Below are 24343 nucleotides of genomic sequence, written 5' to 3' on the forward strand. Positions count from 1 at the left end.
ACAGCGTCAGGTTGAAAGCTGTCAGGAGCTGCTTGTTGCTGGCTTTGAAAGTGACTGGGATCCATGTGGATTCAGTCGGCTAGGAAGGATCGTCAGTTTCCTCAATGAATGGATACTCATGGGATGCACCACGAGAAGGTCGATCCAATACATCCCTCCACTTAAATAAGAATAAATAAAACATTTTGTAAAAAAAAGAAATATCTGAGAGTCTCTTGGAGGCAGTTACACTCTGCAAGGGCATTTAGAAGTTTAGTGGGTATATGAAATCTGTTCCTTGTGATTCAGTGTGGCTCCGTTCCCTATCATCAGCATTCATTGTATCTTCTGCAGTCTGAAAAGTATGTCTTCTTGACCATGACATTGCAAGCAAAGCACAATTTGAGCTCTTCTTCCTTGCTATCATCTGCTAGCAAAATATAATTAGTCACAATTAGCCCCAATTAGCCTTCCTTTCCTCTTGAGCTGTCTGCTCACTGAGGCTCTGCCCACAGACACCAATTGAACCTTTCCTTGGATGCTTCTGAGACCTGCTTTTCAGCCAGGTTCAAGGCCCTCGCTGGCCAGGCCAGAGCACCATCAGCTTTGTGAAGGTCAGCTCCTCGTGGACTCCCTATCATTTCTGATTGTGCAGAGCAGGGTGCCCAAAGTTAGGTCCAGGAGAGTCTTTTTTTTTTTTTTTCATTTCTCTCTTGAAATTACAGAAGATGAAACTGTCAGCAGCACCTGCAGAATCTGTCAGACGCCCTGCATTTTACAGAATGAGATTCTCAGCCAGCCCCAAGCTACATTGCCATTGCTACACCTGCATTGTCAGATCTGTCACCCAAGACCTGCTCCAGCCTCCAAGCCCCAAGGGCAGGGCCACCAACCTGAAAGTGATGGCTCAGCAGGTCAACCATCTGCTGGGGTTCCACATCCCCCTCCCACCCAGCAGGCAGCCCTGAGCTACTTCTGGTCTCTCCTGAGGGCACTCAGTTTCTTTTTTAAAAATATTTATTTATTTATTCCCTTTTGTTACCCTTGTTGTTTTGTTGTTATAGTTATTATTGTTGTTATTGATGTCATTGTTCTGGACAGGACAGAGAGAAATGGAGAGAGAAGAGGAAGACAGAGAGGGGGAGAGAAAGATAGACACCTGCAGACCTGCTTCACCGCTTGTGAAATGACCCCCTGCAGGTGGGGAGCCGGGGGCTCAAACCAGGATCCTTGAGCCAGTCCTTGCACTTTGCACCACCTGTGCTTAACCCATTGCGCTATCTCCCGACTCCCGAGGGCACTCAGTTTCTTTCCTCTGCCGGTGTCTGCCGTAAATGGCTCTTTTTCTAGATTTAACTCCCTCACATCACCTAGCTCTGCCCTTGGTGTGACTGAGCTGTCTCTGCCTGCTCTGGAGAGAATCCATGTTGTATCAGCTGGTTTGGGGGCCCTGGCTAGCTGTGTGTGCAACACCCTGCCTCTTCCTCAAGGCAGTGGGATGTACTCCCTGCCTCAGCTCCATTTGAGGGCCATGATGCTCCTTGAGAGCCTACTGCTTACATGCCACAGTCTTAGGCCCGTGGTTTGCCCCATCTTCTCCATTCTTCTGTGTGCCTGTCATTTGTGGGTTTCTATGCAGGCTCTCTCAGGCTAACACATGATCATTCATTCTATTTGTCCATTAATTCATTGTGAAACCAAAGTCTCAGGCATGTGCAATTTCATCACCCCCAGCTGGACTTTCATTCTTTTTCATTTCAGATAGAGAAGACAGGGAAGGAGAGATATCACAGCACAAGAGCTTCCCCCAGAGCCTTAACACTCCCATATGTGGTGCCAGGATTTGAGCTTGGGCCTGTATGACAAGACACATGCCCTACCCAATGAACTACCTTCCAGCTCTTATGGTGACTCTTTACACCCCTTCCTAAAAGCTGTGTATTCTAAAAATAAAATATTGTCATCCATCCCATCTTCCTTGGCTAGTGAAATTACATTGATCTCCTCAAGCAAAACACCTTTTCTTTTTTTAAAGTATTTATTTATTTATTCCCTTTTGTTGCCCTTGTTGTTTTATTGTTGTAGTTACTATTGTTGCTGTTATTGATGTAGTTGTGTTGGATAGGACAGAGAAAATTGGAGAGAGGAGGGGAAGACAGAGAGGGAGAGAGAAAGATAGACACCTGCAGACCTGCTTCACCACCTGTAAAACAACTCCCCTGCAGGTGGGGAGCTGGGGGTTCGAACCAGGATCCTTACACCTATCTTTGTGCTTTGCACCACATGCACTTAACCCTTAACCCGCTGCGCCACTGCCCAACTCCCGCAAAAGCCCTTTTCTAAGTACCCAAGGTGCAGACTTCAGACCCTAAGTTTACCCCCTCCCTCCCTTGTCATTTTGTCTCTGGCAGTTACCAGGCACATTACTTGCATTCTTTATCTCACTCCTATTCCTTTCATTGGATCAAGCTCTCTTATATTGCTGACTTTCTGTAGGACATTTTTACAGGCTTAAAAATTGAGAAAAATCTATACCCCACAAGTTCTATGAGAGAATTTGTGATTTTTTTGGAGCTCAAACAAGAGGAGCAGGAATAGGGTGGCATCAGTTATGAAAAGACTGAGGCTTCAGAGCTCTCTGCCCATTGCCCATCCTCTTTTCTGTTTGTTCCAGGCTGACTTTGTGCTTGTCCACTGGACACCAGAAGCCCAGGCTCACAGCTTCCTAGCTTTGCTGTCAGGCAGGTCAGGGTTTGCCTCTTAGTTCAAAACCCCCTGGTAGGGCCAGGCAGTAGTGTACAGGGTTAAGTGCATATAGTGTGAAGTGCAAGGACTGGTGCAAAGATCCCCGTTTGAGCCCCCTGCTAGGCCACATGCGGGGGGGGGGGGCTTCATAAGTGGTGAAGCAGGTCTGCAGGTATCTATCTTTTTCTCCTCCTCTCTGTCTCCCTCTTCTCTCTCAATTTCTTTCTGTCCTATCCAACAACAGCAGCAACAATGTAAAAAAATGGCCGCCAGGAGCAGTGTTTTTGTAGTGCAGGCACTGAGCCCCAGCAATAACTCTGGAGGCAAAAAAAAAAAAAACAAAAAAAAAACTGGAAACACCAGGCTGTGTACTAGGTGTTTGAGTCACTCCCTGAGACCAAGGGCAAACTAGGAACATCCCTGTTAGAACCTCATATTTGGAGAGAGTCTGAAATAACAGTATGACAGGTCCCAGAAAAAATAAGGGACATTTGCCAATTACACAGTAATTGTCCCTTCCAGCCTAAGATGTCCCTAGCTCTGACCATCCCACATTTGTTCCCTTCTGTGTCCTCTTCTTGAACTTAGGAGATGTCATCTTCTAGTTTAGTGGTATTTCTAGCTGTCGTATTACTCAAAGTTCTCCAGAGAATCAGAACTAACTAGAATAAAGATAGAAGGGCTGGGGAGATAACAATGGTTATACAAAAGGATTATCATGCTTGAGGCTCCAAAGTCCCAGGTTCAATCTCCAACTCCAAAGTAAGCCAGAGCTGAGTACTATTCTGGTAAAAATAAATAATGTGAATCCAGGGGTGGGGAAGGGAGCCACATTCCCTTTCATTTCCTTAGAAATATGCCATTGTTCTTCCTTGAGTGGTAGAGTATGTTGACCCAGCCTCCCTTTGGAGAGTGGGGCAATTCTACCACTGTTGTTCTACTGAGGGTAAGGTCCCATAGAGACCTACAAGAGGGTTTATGATGTTGTTTCTGATGGAAATGACCAGTGATGGTGGAGACAGGGATCTGTTAGAGGTCTCGGCCCATCATATCTATGAGGGAATCCAAGGATTCCCTGACTGGGGCCCCAGATTATGGGGTGGCCTGGTAGTGACCAAAAGAGTCTCTTGCCCTTATCCAGCTTTTATAGTCCTTCCTTTATCTGACAGGGTTGAACTTAGAGTGGTTGAGGGAAGCAGAATAGAAAGTAGGTGGGGAGGGTATCTAGATCTAAGTAGAAATTATTTGATTAAGTACTTTATGGTGTATTTTTTAGGTCTTTCTACTTGTTTGCTGCACTTACTGAATCATTGTAGACTATTGCACCCTTTTACTTTAAGTATATATTTCCCCTCAACTTATGGATGCATGTGCACATGTGCCCTATCTCATGGGCTCTGGTCTATATCTAGGTTCTGTAACTTGTTAGGAAGTGCACCACATGAAATGAAACTAATAAGTCCTATGAGCTAGGAAAGGTCTCATCAGAGTATTGGAACTAGAGGGTTGACCTTCCAGGTCTGGTGTCTCTGGACATAGTCCAAAGTGAAACATGCCAAGGTGCCACTGGTTGGTCCTGAAATGAATTTTCCTAGTCATGACCATGCAGAGGTGGTTACACAGGCTCCTGAATAGGCATGGGCCCTAGGTCAGATCAACAGGGCTTACATAAATGGTCTTTATTTACTTCTCTTATATTTGGAAGCTTCTCTCTGCCCTGATCCAGCTTTCTAGTCCTATCCTCCTGTCTGACACCATCTTCCCAGACAATACTCCTAGCCCACTTGCACGTTAGCTACTGAGCTCAGGCAAAAATTAGTAAAGTCATGGACCCCTTGAATTATACCTAAAATAGACTTCCTAGCTCCTTCCAATGAGAAGACCCCAAATTTCATCTGCTATTCACTTACCTTTAGGTTCCTGGTTACGAAACAAATCAGCTTTATATCTTAATGCCTTTCAGCCACTAAGTTACAGATGCTACCATAATACCAGCTTGACTTTTCTGGGCAGATGACCTCATCAATGTGTCCTGGAATTAATGTTTTACATTCAACAGTAAATACAATAGTTTTTACATGCATAACATTCCCCAGTTTCCCATTTAACAATACAACCCCCACTATGTCCTTTATCATCCTTCATGGACCTGTATTCTCCCCACCCACCCATTCCCACCCCAGAGACTTTTACTTTGGTACGATATGCGAATTACATTTCAGGTTCTACTTGTGTTTTCTCTTCTGATCTTGTTTTTCAACTTCTGCCTGAGAGTGAGATCATCCCATATTCATCCTTCTGTTTCTGACTTATTTCACATAACATGAATTTTTCAAGGTCCATCCAAGATCAGCTGAAAACGGTGAAGTCATCATTTTTTACAGCTGAGTAATATTCCATTGTGTATATATACCACAACTTGCTTAGCCACTCATCTTTTGTTGGACACCTGGGTTGCTTCCAGGTTTTGGCTATTACAAATTGTGCTGCCAAGAACATATGTGTACACAGATCTTTTGGGATGGATGTGTTGGGTTCCTTAGGATATATCCCCAGGAGAGGAATTGCAGGGTCGTAGGGTAGGTCCATTTCTAGCCTTCTGAGAGTTCTCCAGACTGTTCTCCACAGAAGATGGACCAATTGACATTCCCACCAGCAGTGCAGGAGGGTTCCTTTGACCCCACACCCTCTCCAGCATTTGCTACTCTCCAGCATTTGCTACTTTTCTGATGTATGACATTCTCACAGGAGTGAAGTGATATCTCATTGTTGTCTTTATTTGCATTTCTCTGAAAATCAGAGACTTGGAGCATTTTTTCATGTGTTTCTCGGCCTTTTGGATCTCTTCTGTGGTGAATATTCTGTCCAAGTCTTCCCCCCATTTTTGAATGGGGTTATTTGTTGTCTTGTTGTTGAGTCTGGCAAGCTCTTTATATATGTTGGTTATTAAACTCTTATCTGGTGTATGGCATGTAAAGATCTTCTCCCATTCTGTGAGGGATCTCTTGGTTTGGGTAGTGGTTTCTTTCGCTGTGAAGAAGCTTTTGAATTTGATGTAGTCCCATAGGTTTATGCTTGCCTTAGTCTTGTTTGTAATTGGATTCGTTTCATTGAAAATGTCTTTAAAAATTATGTGGAAAAGAGTTCTGCCAATATTTTCCTCTAAGTATCTGATAGTTTCTGGTCTAACATCCAAGTCCTTGATCCACTTGGAATTTACCTTTGTATTTGGTGAAATACAGTGATTCAGTTTCATTCTTCTGCATGTTTCAACCCATTGTTTCCAACACCATTTGTTGAAGAGACTCTGCATTCCCCATTTAATAGTCTGGGCCCCTTTGTCAAAGATTAGATGTCCATAGGTGTGGGGCCTCATTTCTGGGCTCTCAATTCTATTCCACTGGTCAATGTGTCTATTCATGTTGCAGTACCAAGCAGTTTTGATGACAATGGCCCTATAATACAGTTTGAGATCTGGGAGTGTGATGCCTCTGGTTCTGTTCTTTTTTCTCAAGATTTTTTTTGGCAATTCTAGGTCTTTTCTGGTTCCAGATAAACATTTGTAGCATTTGTTCTATTCTCCTAAAAAATGTGCTTGGGATCTTGATGGGGATAGCATTAAATTTGTAGATGGCTCTGGGTAATATATTCATTTTAATGATGTTAATTCTTCCAACCCATGAACATGGAATATCTTTCCACTTCTTTGTGTCTTTTTCAATTTCTTTGAGTAGTGACTCATAATTTTCAGTGTACAAGTCTTTCACTTCTTTGGTTAGATTTACTCCTAGATATTTTATTGTTTTTATTGCTATAGTAAAAGGAATTGATTTCTGGATTTCAGTTTCTTCTAACTTAGTGTTTGCATAGAGGAATGCCACTGACTTTTGAATGTTAATTTTATAGCCTGACACCTTACTGTATTGCTTAATGATTTCCAAAAGCTTCTTACTGGATTCCTTAGGCTTTTCCATGTATACTATCATGTCATCTGCAAATAAGGAGAGTTTGACTTCTTCTCTTCCAATCTGTATGCCTTTAATTCCTTGCTCCTGCCTGATTGCTATGGCAAGAACTTCCAACACTATGTTGAATAGTAATGGTGATAGTGGGCAGCCCTGTCTTCCACCTGATCTGAGTGGAAATGCTTCCAGTTTTCACCATTGAGTATGATGTTGGCTGTAGGTTTGCTATATATAGACTCCACTATCTTCAGGAATTTTCCATCTATTCCCATTTTTTGTAGTGTTTTGATCATAAAGGGATGTTGTATTTTGTCAAAGGCTTTCTCTGCATCTATTGATATGACCATGTGGTTTTTGGTCTTGCTTTTGTTGATGTGGTGGATCACATTGATTGATTTACGTATATTAAACCAACCTTGCATGCCTGGGATAAACCCCACTTGGTCATGATGAACAATCTTTTTAATATACTGCTGTATCCAGTTGGCTAGAATTTTTTTCAATATTTTTGCATCTATGTTCATCAGAGATACTGGTCTGTAATTTTCTTTTTTGGTTGTGTCCCTGTCTGCTTTTGGTATCAGAGTAATGTTGGCTTCATAGAAGCTGGCAGGGAGTATTCTAGTGTCTTCAATCTTCTGGAAGACTTTTAAAAGTAGAGGTATTAGTTCCTCTTTGAAGGTTTTGTGGAATTCATTTGTAAGACCATCTGATCCAGGACTTTTATTTTTGGGGAGATTTTTGATAACTATTTCAATTTCATTAGCTATGATGGGCCTGTTCATGTTATCTAGTTGCTCTTTACTTAGTTTTGGAAGTTTGTAGGTATCTAGGAAATCGTCCATTTCTTCCAGGTTCTCTAACTTGGTGGCATGTAGTTGTTCATAGAAGCCTCGCATGATATGTTGAATTTCTGTGGTGTCTGTTATGATATCGCCTATCCGATTTATTTAGGTCTTCTCCCTTTTTTGTTTTGTGAGTCTGGCTAAAGGTTTGTCAATTTAGTTTACTGTTTCGAAGAACCAACATTTACTTTCATTGATCTTTTGTATGGTTTTCTTATTCTCTATGTTACTGATTTCTGCCCTAACTTTAGTGATTTCTGTCCTTCTGGTTGCTTTAGGGTTCCTTTGTTGTTCTTCTTCTAGGTCTTTAAGATGTGCAATCAGGCTGTTTATTTGTGTTTTTTCTTGTTTCCTAATGTGTGCTTGTACAGCTATGAACTTCCCTCTTAGTACTGCTTTAGCTGTTTCCCAAATATTTTGATAGCTTGTGTCTTCCTTTTCATTGAAGTCTCTTGAAGTCTCAAAACATTTTGATTTTCTGAGCAACCCAGGTGTCCAACAACAGATGAGTGACTGAGCAAATTGTGATATATATATATATATATATATATATATGAATACTACTTAGCTATAAAAAATTGTGACTTCATTATTTTCAGCCGATCTTGTATGGACCTTGAAAAACTCATGTTAGGTGAAATAAGTCAGAAACAGAAGGATGAATATGGGATAATCTCACTCTCAGGCAGACGTTGAAAAACAAGATGAGAAGAGAAAACACAAGTAGAACCTGAACTAGAATTGGCGTATTGCACCAAAGTAAAAGACTCTGGGGTGGGTGGGTGGGGAGAATACAGATCCAAGAAGGGTGGCAGAGGACCTAGTGGGGGTTGTATTGTTATATGGAAAACTGGGAAATGGTATGCATGTACAAACTATTGTATTTACCGTTGAATGTAAAACATTAATTCCCTAATAAATAAATTTAAATAAAAGAAAGACATTCAACAAATTAAAACTGATTAATAGTACTTCACTAATAGTCTATTCAGATATGCAAAACAATTAGTACATTTTGTATCATAGGATCAGGGCTTGTACTACCTGTATTTTTTCTTTCTCCCTTGCTCTAATTTCAGACAGTTGTGGTCAAATAAAACTTTTTTTGTATACATGGAAACAGCCTGAAAAACTTCTAAATCTGTATTTCACATGCAGCAGGTGAAACTGTAACTACTTTCCATTCTACAAATAGGCAAGAGACTTAAGGTAACAGACTAATTTTTTTATCAGTTTAATCACTTGGTTAACTGAAAGCACCTTCCCCTACTAACCACTTCCTATAGTGAAGAAAATGGAAGTAGTCAAAAACACATTACCATAGAATTCCAAAGCTACCCCCCCACACACACACACACAAAATGTGTCCTGGAGCCCCACCTACCCAGAGCCCAGCCCTGCAGGAGACCAGGTCATGCCAATATAAGGGGAGAAATGGTGGAAAACCTCTTAAAACAGCTTTCAGAGGCAAATCTCCATAGTCCACACTGTACAGCTTTCAGAGGAAAATCTTCGTGCGCTACATGCTGTGAGTCAGCTTTCAGAGGAAAACCTCTGTGGTGAATAAATGCTTGAAACAGCTCTCTGAGAAGAATCTCCGAGTGGTAAGTAAAGACTACCACTAGTAGTGTAAAGACTACCACTAGTTGCTCCTGACCTTCTCCCAGAATAGATCAGTGGAAGAGACTATCTCAGACTGAAAACACAAATAACTACATAATTGGGTGATGATCCAGATTCATGGGAAGTGGGCCAAAAATTGCTATACAAAAACACCTCAATAAACGTGTTTAGTGTTCCATTCCCTGAATGGTTCCAAGGTTCCTTGCCTGAGTGATTCATTTCCTCCCCCTCCTTTGGACCTCGTAGAGCTGAACTCTACACTATCCCACTATGGAAATATAGACACAGGCTGGGGGTATGGATCGACCTGTCAACAACCACATCCAGCAGAGAAGCAGTTACAGAAGCCAGACCTTCCACCTTCTGCTCTCCATAAAGAGCTTTGGTCCATACTCCCAGAGGGACAAAGAATAGGGAATCTTCCAATGAAGGGGAAGGGATATGGAACTCTGGTGGTGAGAACTGTATGGAATTGTACTCCTCTTGCAAAATATTATCAATCATTGTTAAACCACTAATGAAAAAAAATTCTAATAACATATTTATACAGGAACCTTTCCATTCTTCAAAGTCCTGGAATTTCTTATATCTTTCAGGGAAAAATTATCACTGTTTGATAGTTTCAGAGATAACTGCTTGGATCCAAATAAAATTTCATATTTCGTTTAAAAAAGGATTAAAAATCTGAGGACATTAAAAAAAATAAGAAAGAAAGTAATATCCCACTGTTGACAGTGTAACATGTATGTATGTGTTATTTAGATTCAGTCTCCACCCCAGAGATGATCATTAATTCTAAATGCACAGCCCAGGTGTGGTTAGCTAATATTTACCCCAAAGCCATACTCTTTGAGGCAACAATCTTTGAGTTCCTTAGTTATCACTTTATCCAGTCATCAGAAGCATGCTAATTATCTTAATGAATGTGAGAGGTGCTTTCCGTGGGTGACATAAACAATGTTCAAGAGAAGAGGATTACATCAAATGGGAAAAAGATTCTGTCTTACACAGGAGCTGAGAATCTAGCAAGTGCTGCCTTTCTCTTGAGCTTAATTCCTGGACAATTGTGGGTGCAGCTGCTGATTCAGATTTATTTATTTATTTATTTATTTATTTATTTATTGCCACCATGGTTATTTCTAGGGCTTGGTGCCTGTATGATTCTGCTACATCTGTTGGCCGTATTTTTTTTTCTTTCTTTTTAATGAAGGTGAGAGACAGAAAAGAAGGGATAAAAGGAGGAAAGGAGAGACAGCTTCAACATTGTTCTACCATTCATGAAGCTTCCCCCTTGTAGGTAGGGACCAAGGGTTTGAACCAAGGTCCTTGTGTATGGTAAAGTGTGCACTCAACTGTGTACACCACCACACAGCCTCCCAGAGACTTTTTGTTGTTACTTTGACTAGATGCTGTGCAGAACTGTGCCTTTGTAATATTACTGTTTGCTTCCTATCAACTTGCCTTGAAATGTCCCATCAGAACAGCCATCATTGACATTACATTTCCTGTTTAAGAAAAATGTTTGTTATATAAAGCAGTATATAAGCCAACTTGTTGAAATCTGACAATAAGGCCATGAAAGGAAGAACCAAGATCTCTACCTATCTGGGGTTGAATTTACCTGATGTGTGGCCTGAGATAGACATTTTTGATGACTTACTTGAGAAAAAAAACATTATAAGTTGCAAATACAAATTGAAGGGGGATGTATCACCATGGTAGAGTGTGTGCCTCACATGTGCAAGGCACTAAGTTTTGTCCTGGCACCACAAAACAACACAGAACAGGATTGCCGGTACAACATATTGACTATGCAAAAAGGCTTTCATGTCTGAGACTCTGAGGTCCCAGGTTCAATCCCTGGCAGAGAAAAACTGAAATCAGGAACAGAAGGGAATATTTATGTAGTATATAAAAGGGAATATTTATGTAGTATATACAAATATGTATATACTCATAAATAAAATGTTAAAAAGCTAATAGATGTCACAAAATCAGGAAATAACATACTATTTTTTATCAATGCTTTCTAGAGCTCTATCATACATACTCCTACAATCTTTGACTGCATCCTAATTAGTGGTAGCTCCATATGACAACTATTCTGTAATATTTTCTATGAAGAGAATAAAATAATTCAGTCCTCCTTCTTACTTTGATCCATCAAAAAATTTTGTGATATTAATTTTTCAAATTCATTAAATATGCAATTTCAGTGGACATGTTCACTGTGGTTCTTCCACAAGACTTGTGCTCTATAAATAGAAGAATTCTGACAAATTTGATTTCTTATAATCTCTTCAAAAAAAGAAAAGGCATGAAGTATTAATAATTACAAGCACTGCATATAGAATACCTTCCCGACAGCAGTCCCTTTGCTATGAATTAATGAAAACTGAATCCTCAAATTATCATTCCATGTGTTTTGATTGGAAGAATTTCCCACAGGTTAACTTCTGGCTCTTCACATAAAACCTCCTTTCTCTTCTTCTCCCCATGTATACAGCCAATACTAGATGTCATAGAACAGATTCATATTGCCTTAGATCCTCTTGTCCTACCTCTTCCTATCAAGCCAATGACTAACATTCACCCAGTGCATGATGATAGCAGTAGTATTGTACAAAACAGATGGTAGGAATATTAACTCACTGAGTGGTCTGGGAGGTAGTACATTGGGTAAAACATTGAATTCTCAAGCATGAACTTATGAGCTTGAGCCCTAACACAGTATATGCCAGAGTGATGCTCTAGTTTTCATATGTATAGAAACAATTTTTTAGATTTTTTATTATGTTTATTTATTTATTGGATAGAAACAGCCAGAAATAGAGAGGGAAGGGCGTGATAGAGAGGGAGAGAGACAGAAAGACACCTGCAGCCCTGCTTCACCACTCATGAACCTTTTCCCCTGCAGGTGGAGACCCCCGCACCTAGGTCCTTGCACACTGTAACATGTGCTCAACCAGGTGCACCACCATTCACCCCCAGAAACATTTTTTAAGTTTCATTAAACTACAGAGTCAGAGAAGAGAGTTCAGGATGGTTGGACTTTATGAGACAGAGAACCAAAATGAAAGAGTAAAATAGAAAAAGATTCACAAACTAAACAAACAGTAATTATTCTTAATAAATTTTTATTTTATTGATTATCAATGAATGAGAGATATAGGCAACAAGACACAGAGAGACAGGGAGACCAGAGCCTTAGCCATTAGTATTTTACAAAACCACGATGCTATCTCCCCAGCCCAACAAATAATAATTATCAAGGAAATATAAACTATGAGAAGCTATAAACCTAGAAACTACCCGAGTTCATACAGGGCTAGGAGATATTTTAGTTCAAATCAATCAAAATACAAAAACCTTGTTGACATTCAGAAAATCCACAGAACAAGTATACTTCACTGGTAGGGTTAAATTAGTCTTGGAGCAAAAGACGCAACTTAAAAAGTCACAAAAAGACCAGACTGACATATAACTAAATTATATTTTTCCATGGAAAAAGTCAATACTCTTTAAAGGGGTACAAAGATATGTGACATTCATAATATTCAGCATGCAATAAAAACTACCAGATATGCCTAAAACAAAACAGAAAATAAATGTAACCCTTAAAAAGGAAGAATTTCAGTCAGTAGAAGCAGATCTAAAAAATGATGCAGAGGACTACACAGGAACTCTAAAATGATTACTATCGATAAATTCAAGGAATTTAAGGGAAATCTTAAATGAAAATAATAAAAAGATCAATGGAAATCATAGACAGAAATAAACCTTTGAGAACCAAAAATAATCTCAATATATGAAATATGAAGTCTGCTGGGCAGGTTTAATAACAGCTTACACATTTCAGAAGAAAAGATCAATGAACTTGAAAAATGTGAAATAGGAAATACACAAACTATGACACAATGAAGAGAAGGAAATAACTAACAGCATCTTCGTGACCCAAAAGATAGAATTCCTAGGGATGAAAAGAGAAACAAGAGATAGTAGCAAAGAAAAAACTTAAAGATTTATTTACTTATGGGGGGGGTAAGAGAAGAGAAAGAGAAAACCAGACCATCACTCTGGCATATGTATTGCTGAGAAGTGATTCTGGAGCCTCATGAGTGCTTGCGAATTCAAGGTGTTATCCACTGTACCATCTCCTGGGCTATGAGAAAAAAAAATGAAATAAAATTCATCCTTTTGATTTCAGAGTAATATTCCATGGAGTACATATCCCATAACTTCTTTATCCAGTCATCTAGTGGGTGCAGTGTGGCACAATGCCCTGTAACCTCACAGTCTTGTAAACCACTATTAATCACAACTTAAATTTTTTTCTTGATAAATAAAGAAATGAAACTCAGTGGCCAGAAAAGTGGCTTAGCCAGTAGAGCATAGGAATTACATGGTTGGCCACAACAGCGCTCTGGCCTCTCTCAACACACACACATACACACACACACACACACACACACACACACACACACACACACACAATCAATCAATCAATCAATAAATGAATAAATAAATTTTGAAAGAAAAAAAAGTAAGGAAATAAGGGAGGGAAGGATGGGGAGGGGAGAAGGATAAAAAGGAAGCAGTCCCTGGATGAACTGGGGACAGGATGTGGAGAAGCCAACCAGAATGTTGGCTTGAACAAGGGCCAGAAGTCAGTCGGAGTATTAAGACTTCTTGTAGTTCCTGGAAGTTTCTTTAGTCACTAGGTCAGTCAACACAGAGTATCTTTCTGTATATGATCAAAGTCAGGAATGTAAATGTATTTATTCTCAATGCAAAAGAAACACCATTGGACTCCATTGGAATGCCAGGTTCCCCAACAATTGTTGCACATGAATGACACAAATAGAAGAGCAGAAAAGATTCTAGAGTGTCTATTCACCTGCTCCACATGTGTGTGACAACTTCAGGCTTTGCTGTGGAAGCAGTGACTGTTGGTCTGGGCTAGTTCATATATGAAGAGTTCTGGACAAAACAACCTAAAAAGAGGAGCTACTTCCTAGACAGCTATATTAAAACTCTATGTTTTGTAGATAGTAGGCCTATTTTAGTTATATTCCAAAGGGCCTATGACTATACTAGTGTTTTTGTTTTTTTTTGTTTGTTTTTGTTTTTGTTTTCTGAGCCTGGCATCTGGTATGTAGGTAGACCCAAGTTGTTGTCTGGGGAGATAATGTAATGGCTAGAAAAAGGACCAGAAAGCTAGATCAGTGAAGAGAGTAGCTCCCAAATATGGGAGAGGTGTATAAATATTATTCACTGTTAAACCCCATCTATTTGATCTGGGGCCATATTCAGCTTAGGAGCCTATGTGACCTCTGCATCCCTGTAAATCTGAGTTCACATTCTGTGGTCATCAGTAGGAATGTTCCAAGCTGCCTAAATAAAGTAGGCCTACTAACTGTCTACGAAACAGAGACCCCCAAATCTTCATCTGCACTATTCCAGCCTTTAGGGTCATCATTAGTCAACAATTTGTTTGGCTTTATATGATAACTCTTCTTTCAGCCACCAGGTTTCCAGATGCTATTGTGATACCAGCCAGACTTCCCTGAGCAGATGGCCCCACCAATGTGTCCTGGAGCCACACTTCCCCAGAGCCCACCCCACCAGGGAAAGAGAAAAACAAGCTGGGAGTATGGATCCACCTGTCAGTGCCCATGTTCAGTGGGGAAGCAATTACAGAAGCCAGACCTTCCACCTTCTGCATCTCATAATGTCCCTTGGTCCATGCTCCCAAAGGGATAAGGAATAGGAAAGCTATCAGGGGAGGGGATGGGATACGGAGTTCTGGTGATGGGAACTGTGTGGAGTTGTACCCTTCTTATCCTATGGTTTTTGTCAGTGTTTCCTTTTTATAAACAAAAATTATATTTTAAAAAACCTCTATGTTTAAGTTAACACATTAAGTGAGTCAGATGCTGATATGATAAAAATAAAATTAAAATAATAACAAAAAATTTAGTCATCAGGACCAGGTGGTGGCACACCTGGTTAAGCATACCCATTATCTTGTGCAAGGGCTGGGGTTTGAGTCCCCACTCCCCAACTTCAGGGAGGACGCTTTATGAGCAATGAAGCAGGTCTGCAGGTGTCTGTCTTTCTTTCTCCCTTTCTATCTCCCCCACGCTTATCAATTTTTCTGCCCTATTAAATAAAATAGAAAGAAGGAAAGAGAGAGAAAGAAAGGAAGAAAGAAAGAAAGGGAGAAAGAAAAAAAAGAAAGGAAGGAAGGAAGAAAGAAAAGAAGAGAGAGACTCTTTTCAATCACCAGGTTCCAGATGCCACCAGGATGCTGGCTAGGCTTCCCTGGATTGAAGACCCCACCAATGTGTCCTGGAGCTTAGCTTCCTCAGAGTCACACCCTACTAGGGAAAGAGAGAGGCAGACTGGGGGTATGGACCAACCAGTCAACGCCCATGTTCAGCGGGGAAGCAATTACAGAAGCCAGACTTTCTACCTTCTGCAACCCTCAACGACCCTGGGTCCATGCTCCCAGAGGGATAGAGAATGGGAAAGCTATCAGGGGAGGGGGTGGGTTATGGGGATTGGGTGTTGGGAATTGTGTGGAGTTGTACTCCTCCTACCTTATGCTTTTGTTCACTAATCCTTTCTTAAATAAAAAATTTAAAAAAATAAATAAATAAAAAAAAGAAAAGAAGAGAGAGAGAGAGAAAGAAAGAAAGAAAGAAAGAAAGAAAGAAAGAAAGAAAGAAAGAAAGAAAATAGAGACTGGGAGCAGTGGACTAGTAGTGCCAGCACTGAGCCCTAACAATAACCCTGGTGGCAAAAAAAAAAAAATGTAGTAAACTTCATGACAGGAAATATTTCCAGAGATAAAAGGAAATATTCATCATGATAAAATGATAAATTCATCAAGAATACATACAATATTCAATGTGCATGCCCCAGTCACCACATTTACAAATCCAAAAAGAAAATTTGAATTCATGTAAATATAATGCTGATGAAATAGCTTAGTTGGATAGTGTTCTGCTTTGCCATGTGCATGACCCAGGTTCAAGCCCGTAGTCTCTTTCAATCTCTCTCTCTCTCTCTCTCTCTCTGACTCTGTTGAAAGAAAAAGAGAGAGAAAGGAGGAAGAGAAAAGAAGAGAAGAGGAGGGGAAGGAAAGGGAGGGTAGAGGAGGGAAGGGGAGGGAGGAGAGGGAAAAGAAGAGGGCTGAGTGGTGGCACACTAGTTGAGCATGCATGCTACCATGCATAAAGATACAGGTTCAAGCCCCGGTCCCCACCTGCGGGGGTGGGGGGCTTCATGAGTGAAGTAGTATTGCAGGTATCTCTCTCTCCCCCTCTTTATCATCCCTCCCATTCCACTTTTCTCTGTCTTATCAAATTAGAAATAATAATAAATAAATATTTCTAAAAGAAATCTATACATGCAACAGTAGAATCAGAGGCTTCAGCAACACTCAGTAATTAACAAAAGGAGACAGAAAATCAGTGAGGACATAGAGAACTCACTTGATGCCATCAACCCCATAAACCTAACTGGTATTTATAAAACACACCACATAGAGACTGCAAAACACAAGCTCTTTTCAAGTAAACATAGACTGTTTATCTTGGAAGAGACAGAAGCCTTTGCTCTGAGTTGGTGAGGTGCAGTTGCCATCCACTGCTAAGGCTTGGGCCCACCACAATGGCCACCTCTATCTGCCCTGTGATTGTTGAAAAACCTGTCTCCCTGGCACCTCTGTTTTCAGAGCTCCCTGAGAGAAATCTTTTTCTAGAACCAGAACCAGCCAGCCACTGCCAGATACTATTACTGATGACCCAACACCCACACCCTGAGCAGGTACACAGCCCAAAGGAACTGGCTTTCAGTGATAGAGTACTCATTGCCCTTTCTGCCCAGGGAGTCTATTCTCCATTCTCCAAATCTGCAGCAGCGCATCCTGACCTCCATGTGGGCACAGGACAAATACAGCTGCCCGGCAGTAAGTCACCCAGCTGTCTTACTGCCCAAGCATGAAACCCTTGAGCCCACACAATCACCCCTCAATAAATGCTTTGTTTGTGTGTCTCTGTATGCTTATAAATTAGCATTTAAAATATATAATTTCTTTTTTTAGGTTTAAACATTTTTCTTTTTTTATTATTTTTATTTATTTATTTATATTTATTTATTTACTTATTTATTTTAAGAAAGGATAAATTAACAAATCCATAGGGTAGGAGGGGTACAACTCCACACAATTCCCACCACCCAATCTCCGTATCCCACCCCCTCCCCTGAGAGCTTTCCCATTCTCTATCCCTCTGGGAGCATGGACTCAGGGTCATTGTGGGTTGCAGAAAGTGGAAGGCCTGGCTTCTGTAATTGCTTCCCTGCTGAACATGGGCGTTGACTGGTTGGTCCATACTCCCAGTCTGCCTCTCTCCTTCCCCAGTAGGGTGGGCCTCTGGGGAAGCAGAGCTCCAGGACATATTGGTGGGGTCTTCAGTCCAGGGAAAGCTGGTCGGCATCCTGATGGCATCTGGAACCTGGTGACTCAAAAGAGAGTTAACATACAAAGACAAACAAATTGTTGAGCAATCATGGACCCAAAGCTTGGAATAGTGGAGAGGAAGTGTTGGGGGGGTTACTCACTGCAAACTCTAGTGTACTTCTGCTTCAGGTATATATTTTGCAGTAGTTTATGGATACGTGTGAACATATGCTCTCTCTCACAGAAACTGGTGTATATCTAGGTTTGGGGACTTTGTTAGAAAGTGAACCACCTGGGATGGAATTAGAGAATACTATGAAAGGAAAGGTCTCACCCAAGTAATGAAGCTAAAAGTGTCATTTCACACGTGAAGTCTCTGGACACAGTCTGAGCTGAAGCATGTTGAGGTGGCAATCATTGCGTTGATTAGGTTGTGATCGGCAGATGCAATATTATTTGATATGGATTGGGAGAGGCATACGGGAAAGTGGGCCCTATCCAAAGGTTCCAGGACTGGGGGAAGTAGGGGCTCTATAGTGGAGATGTGAGGTTTCTGCTGTCTTAGGGTTCAAAAAGACAGTGGATAGTTAATGTAATCACCACATTATTTGGTAATTGGGTTAACTTTGAAAAGTCCTTTTGTTAGGGTTTGCTGTACAGTACCCAGTATCTTATATATAGCTGTGCTATTGGTTGCTTCTGATCCACTTGGTCTAGGCTTTTGAGAGAGTCTGCATATCAAATACACAGCCTATATATTAAAAAGACTCAGTCTGTGTTTTAAAAACTTCGAGACATACAATTAATTTTCCCCCTCTCATATTAACTAACTAGTGATTTATATGACTACACTTTACTAGGAGTGTACATAAACACTATTCCCACCACCAAAAGACTGTGACCCATCCCTCCCACCCACTCCCACCCCCCACTGGCCCAGGAAGCTGCATGTCTACCCCTCACCACAGGGTTTTTACTTTGGTGCCCTACTTACAATTTGGTCAGGTCCTGCTTTTAGTTTCCCTTTCAGGTCTTCTTACTCAATTTCTGTTGATGAGTGGGATCATCCCATACTCATCTTTATCTTTCTGACTTAGCTCACTTAACATAATTCCTTCTAGCTCTGTCCAAGATGGGTCAGAGAAGGTGGGTTCATTATTCTTGATAGCTGCATAGTATTCCATTGTATATATATACCACAGCTTTCTCAGCCACTCATCTGTTGTTGGGCACCTGGGTTGCTTCCAGGTTTTAGCTATTATGAATTGTGCTGCTATGAACATTTTTTTAATTTTCTTTATTTCTTTATCTCCTTTTGTTGCCCTTGTTGTTTTATTGTTGTAGTTATTATTATTGTTGTAGTTATTGTTGTTGGATAGGACAGAGAGAAATGGAGAGAGGAGGGTAAGACAGAGAGGGGGAGAAAAAGATAGACACCTGCAGACCTGCTTCACCACCTGTGAAGCAACTCCCCTGTAGGTGGAGAGCCAGGGGCTCGAACTGGGATTCTTACCCCAATACTTGCACTTTGCACCACATGCACTTAACCCACTGCACTATCACCCAACTCTCAAAAATACATATTTCTTCCTATATTTTCAATGTGGCTACTTGCTAGAGAAGATCTACACTGATTAGTAAGGTGTTCTGAGTCTCCAGACCAATTAGTTGTGAAGCTTTACTATCTTCTCAAATATTTTTTGAATATGTGTCTTGCCTGGAACTGTGTGTGTGTGTGTGTGTGTGTGTGTGTGTGTGTGTGTGTGTGTGTGTTTATTTACTCATATACATTGGCTACTTTTAAATATCATAAACTTTTATTGCAACCAGAGTTATTGCTAGGGCTTGGTGCCTGCATGAAAAAACCACAGCTTCATTTTTTTTTTATATAGAGACAGGGGAATTGATGGTGGATTGGTAGAGGAAGAAAGAGAAAGAAAATAGCAGCCAAGCTGCTTCTCCACTCATGAAGCTTCATCTGCTGCAGGTGGGGACTGAAGTCTTTATGAATGGTGAAGCAGTGCTGTGGGTGTCTCTCTTTCTCCCTCTCTACTGCCCCCTTCCCTCTCAATTTCTCTCTGTTCTCTATCCTGTAAATAAGTAACAAACAAAAATATCTTTAAAATAATGGACAACACGGTAGTGCAGCAGGTTAAGTGCACATGGCACGAAGCGCAAGGACCGGCATAAAGATCCCAGTTTGAGCCCTCAGCTCCCCACCTGCTGGGAAGTCGCTTCACAGGCAGTGAAGATCTTCAGGTGTCTATCTTTCTCTCCCTCTCTCTGTCTTCCCCTCTTCTCTCGATTTCTCTTTGTCCTATCCAATAACAATGACAGCAATAACAACAACAGTGATAAACAACAATGGCAACAAAAGGGGAAAAATTGCCTCCAGGAGCAGTGGATTCATAGTGCAGGCACCGAGCCCCAGCAATAACCCTGGAGGCAATATATATATTTTTTTAAAAAAAAGAAAATCACTTATTAATAAGAGACTTATTAAAAACTTGGAAAAGTAAATAAATATGATAAATGTTATAGCTGAAATGGTTAAAATTAAAAATCAGTCAGTATAATTCACCACATTAGCAGACAAATCACATTTCAACTAGTACAGAAAAACCAGATGGTGAAATTCAATGTCCTGTTGTAATAACTGTAAGCCACAAACCTCCCAATAAAAGAATTTCAAAAAGCCCTAGCAAGAAGGAGTAAAAGAAAATTATCTCAGTCCAGTAAAGAACTCTATTTTACAAAACTTAATCAAATCACTGTAAGACTGAAACAGTACTTTTTCACTGATACTGAGATCAAGGTAAGAAGAGACTTACATTCTGGGCTCCATTTCTAAGTGTCACTGCCATTAAGATAAAACATGAAAAATAGATAGCAAGTAAGACTTGAAAAAAGTAACCCAGCCTTGCAGATTAGCAGATGAGGAAAATAGCAGTGATAGAATAGAGAATAGCTAGCGCACCTGGATAGCGCACCTGCTATGTCTCCTATACAACTCAGCTTCCAGCCCAGCTCCCTGAGCTTTGGTGCTCTTTCTGTCCCTCTATCTCCACCTCAGTCTTTCTATTTGAAAAAGTCAGCTTGGGGGAGCTGGGCGGTAACACAGCGGGTTAAGTGCATGTAGTGTGAAGCGCAGGGACCGGCATAAGGACCCCACTTCAAGCCCCCACAGGTAGTGAAGCAGGTCTGCAGGTGTCTATCTTTCTCTCCTCCTCTCTGTCTTCCCCTCCTCTCTCTATTTCTCTCTGTCCTATCCAACAATGGCGACATCAATAACAACAATAATAACTACAATAATAAAACAACAAGGGCAACAAAAGGAAATAAATATTTTTTAAAAAGTCATCTTGGAGCAGAGCAGACACACACACATTCATATAAAAATACATATGTACATCTTTATTTCATATTATATACCTTTGAAAATAGAAATTAAATTTCTTTATTCACAGAGGACAAAATTTAGTGCCTAGAAAATACTAACAAAACACCAATATTACTAAGTAGATTTTGTAAGTTTGCAGAATTCAAGAATTAGTATTCAAAGTAAATTGTATTTCTGTATAATAGCAACAAACACAGAAAAATTAAATGTTGAGTGTAGTTTGCAATAGCACTAAAAATGTAAAATAAGAATAAAACATTTTCAAGCCCTATCTACTAAAAGTGACAAAGAAAGAAAATTATACCAGGCAGGCCTAAAGAAATAGGGCCAGTCTACCAGCCCATCCTATCACCTATAGCCCAAGTCAGGTAATCCTGGGACTCTTCCATAAATCTGATGGGCTTAGACCACTAACAGATTCCTCTCTCCACCATCACTTGTGATTTCCATCAGGAATATCATCATTAGTCTTTTCAAGAGCCTCTCTAGAACCTTGCCCTCACTATAAAACAGCAATAGTAGAGACTGCCCCACTTTGTGAAAGGAAGCTGGGTCAGCCTACTCTGCCACACAAAGAAGATTGGTCCTGAAATGAGTGCAGGCTAGAATGTACCCAGCTGTGACCATGGACTGTGAACTCAGACTGACGGATTCTGAGGATATACAGGCTCTTGTGCTAAATGTGAATATGCATGTGCCCTGGGTCAGAATGATGTAGTAAGCAGTTCATTGTATTTGTATATTTCTTCAGGTTTGGGAGCCACTCTCTGACAGTGGAGAGAGGGATGTGTTAAAGGTCTAGGCCCATCATGTCTATGTGGGAATCTCAGGACTTTTTATGGAGAAAAAGAAAGAGGAAAGAGGAAAGGAGAGAGAGAGAGAGAGAGAGAGAGAGAGAGAGAGAGAGACAAGGTGTGTCTTATTAGTTGAGCTATTTCTTGGGATACACACACACACACACACACACACACACACTTGCTTTTGACCTGATGGGAAATTGTGAAGAAGAATTTACTTAGGTATTGAGAGGAGAAAGGTTATGAGCTCAGTTTGCCACTGCTTAAAGTAATGCATTTCAAATTAATGTACTTCCCTTTTCATCCTGTCAGCATGTAAATTGATTCAGTTGTTTTGGGACAAGTCCTAACCTTTCGAATCCCAAACAAGTTCCCAGGTGATTCAGATAAGGCTGACTCAGGACTGCATTTTAAGCAGTAAGGCATTAAAAGTTACCAATTAATGTTCAAGTATACATTTCTTCTGGGAGGTAAGAAAGGGTCCTAACAGAGAGTGCATTTTATACATTTGGAAGGGAGTAATCTAGTGACCGTCTCTAAAGGCTAGAAGCAAAGGCCCAAGAAACTTGAGGAGACTCTCAGTACAGAGAAAAGAAGGACTTAAGGCAGGGGTGAGAAACTTATTTTTTGCCAAGGGCCATTTACATAATTATAACATCATTCATGGGCCATGCAAAATTGTCAACTTAAAAATTAGCACCAAATGTTGCTATGAAAAAAGCTTCAGTTGCCTTGGCAGGACAGACTAAATTATTTCTCTGGCTATGTACAGCCCAGACACCAAACATGCCCCAGTCCTGATTTAGGACAATCATGGAGAATGATTGAGGTGAGGAAGGAAGGAAGGAAGGAAGGAAGGAAGGAAGGGAGGGAGGGAGGGAGGAAGGAAGGAAGGAAGGAAGGAAGGAAGGAAGGAAGGAAGGAAGGAAGGAAGGAAGGGGAAGGGTAGGAGAGGGAAAGGAAGGGAAGGGAAGGGAAGGGAAGGGAAGGGAAGGGAAGGGAAGGGAAGAGAAGAGAAGAGAAGAGAAGAGAAGAGAAGAGAAGAGAAGAGAAGAGAAGAGAAGAGAGGAGAGGAGAAGAGACCAAGTGGAAGATAGGGAGAGAAAAATGAAAAAGAAGAGTGGGCAGGTGGTGGTGCAACTTACAAGTTACGTGTTACCATGTGCCACAACCAACGTTCAAGTCCCTGGTCCCCATCTGCAGGGGGCGGGAAGTTTAATGAACACTGAAGCAGGGATGCAAGTGTCTCTACTTCCTTTTTCTTTCTATCTCTCTATCTCTTACTTCTATAAAAATTTAAAAAAAGGAGGGGGTGGCTGCCATGAAAGGTGGATTTATGCAGTCATTGAGCTTAATCCCAGAAATAAACAAACAAAAATAAACAAAGAAACAAACAAGAAGGCAGGAAGACCAGAAGTGAGTGTCATTAAAGATTCTTATGAAATAGTGTTTCCAGAAAGAGGTCTACGGGGTTCCAGTAACACTTACCATTCCATCTTCACTGGCTTCTTTTCGTTGTTTTATTTGCTCTGCTTTTCTCTCCAACCCTCTTCTCTCTGTAGTATATGGTAATTGAACTACCTGTGCAAAGCTCCTTCGCTTCCTCATCTCTTTTTCTAGGTCAATGAGATGACTGTAAGAACTGCAATATATATACTTGTGGTGCCCAGATACCCAAATTAGGACCTTGTATTCCTTAATCTATAGTGGTGAAGGGTTCTCAGTCCAAGTCTGGCTGGTTGTTGTCATCCCTGCTAGAAGTCAGCACAGAGAAAAATTAAAAACAAGTGATAGAAAAGCACCCTAGGTGGTGGCACAGTAGACAAAGCATTGGATTCTCAACCATGAGGTCCTGAGTTCAATCCCCAGTAGCACATGTGCCAGAGTGGTGTCTGGTTCTTTCTCTCTCTGCCTATCTTTTTCATGAATAAATAAACAAATTCTTTAAAAAAAAATAGCACCCTGGCATTGCTCCAATCTGTCCAGCTGTTACCAAAACCAACTACAACCCCACTTTTCCCCCATGCTTTGGTTATTCAATCCTCCCTTCTGTGACCTAGAAAATTCCTCCTATTGCCCAAGAGAGGTTGAACCATTTCCAACAGAACCCTGAGTAATACCCAGCAAACCTTTCCCCAACCTGTACCCCCTCCCACACCACTTTCCCTGGCCTCTGCACCCTGTGCTTCGTGGATAACAGGCCAGAAACAATTGCTGGGCAAAGTCCTAAATGCCCCTGCACTGTATTCAGTGGATGATAATTTGTCACTGGACACCACTAAACCAAATCCTTGTGCTCATGACAACAACCAAAATGAGCCCAAGGAAGGCTAATCTTTGGCACACAGTGGCCTTCAAGAGCAGATCGTGACAGCCCCAAGGGGCGGAGCTTGACATGCACAGCAATCTGCAGTGCATTTTCATTTCATTCATTCACACTAAATCCAGTCCATTTGGTGGCCTCAAAGCTATTACATGCTAACTGACCCCCTTTACTTCTCCTTCTAGGTATATCCTCCTAC

At 40.8% G+C, this 24343-nt stretch overlaps 1 long non-coding RNA gene across 1 annotated transcript; it reads right to left on the reverse strand.

Moving 5' to 3' along the window:
* Nucleotides 1-17287: 17287 nt before the first annotated feature.
* LOC132541229 (uncharacterized) lies at nucleotides 17288-23429 on the reverse strand. The gene is made up of 3 exons (XR_009552396.1): nucleotides 23310-23429; nucleotides 22967-23018; nucleotides 17288-17686 (listed from the first exon to the last, which is right to left on the reverse strand). It is a non-coding gene; the product is annotated as an uncharacterized LOC132541229 (long non-coding RNA).
* Nucleotides 23430-24343: the final 914 nt, after the last annotated feature.

Source organism: Erinaceus europaeus, chromosome 11 (genome assembly GCF_950295315.1).
Source record: "Erinaceus europaeus chromosome 11, mEriEur2.1, whole genome shotgun sequence".
Lineage (NCBI taxonomy): Eukaryota > Metazoa > Chordata > Mammalia > Eulipotyphla > Erinaceidae > Erinaceus > Erinaceus europaeus.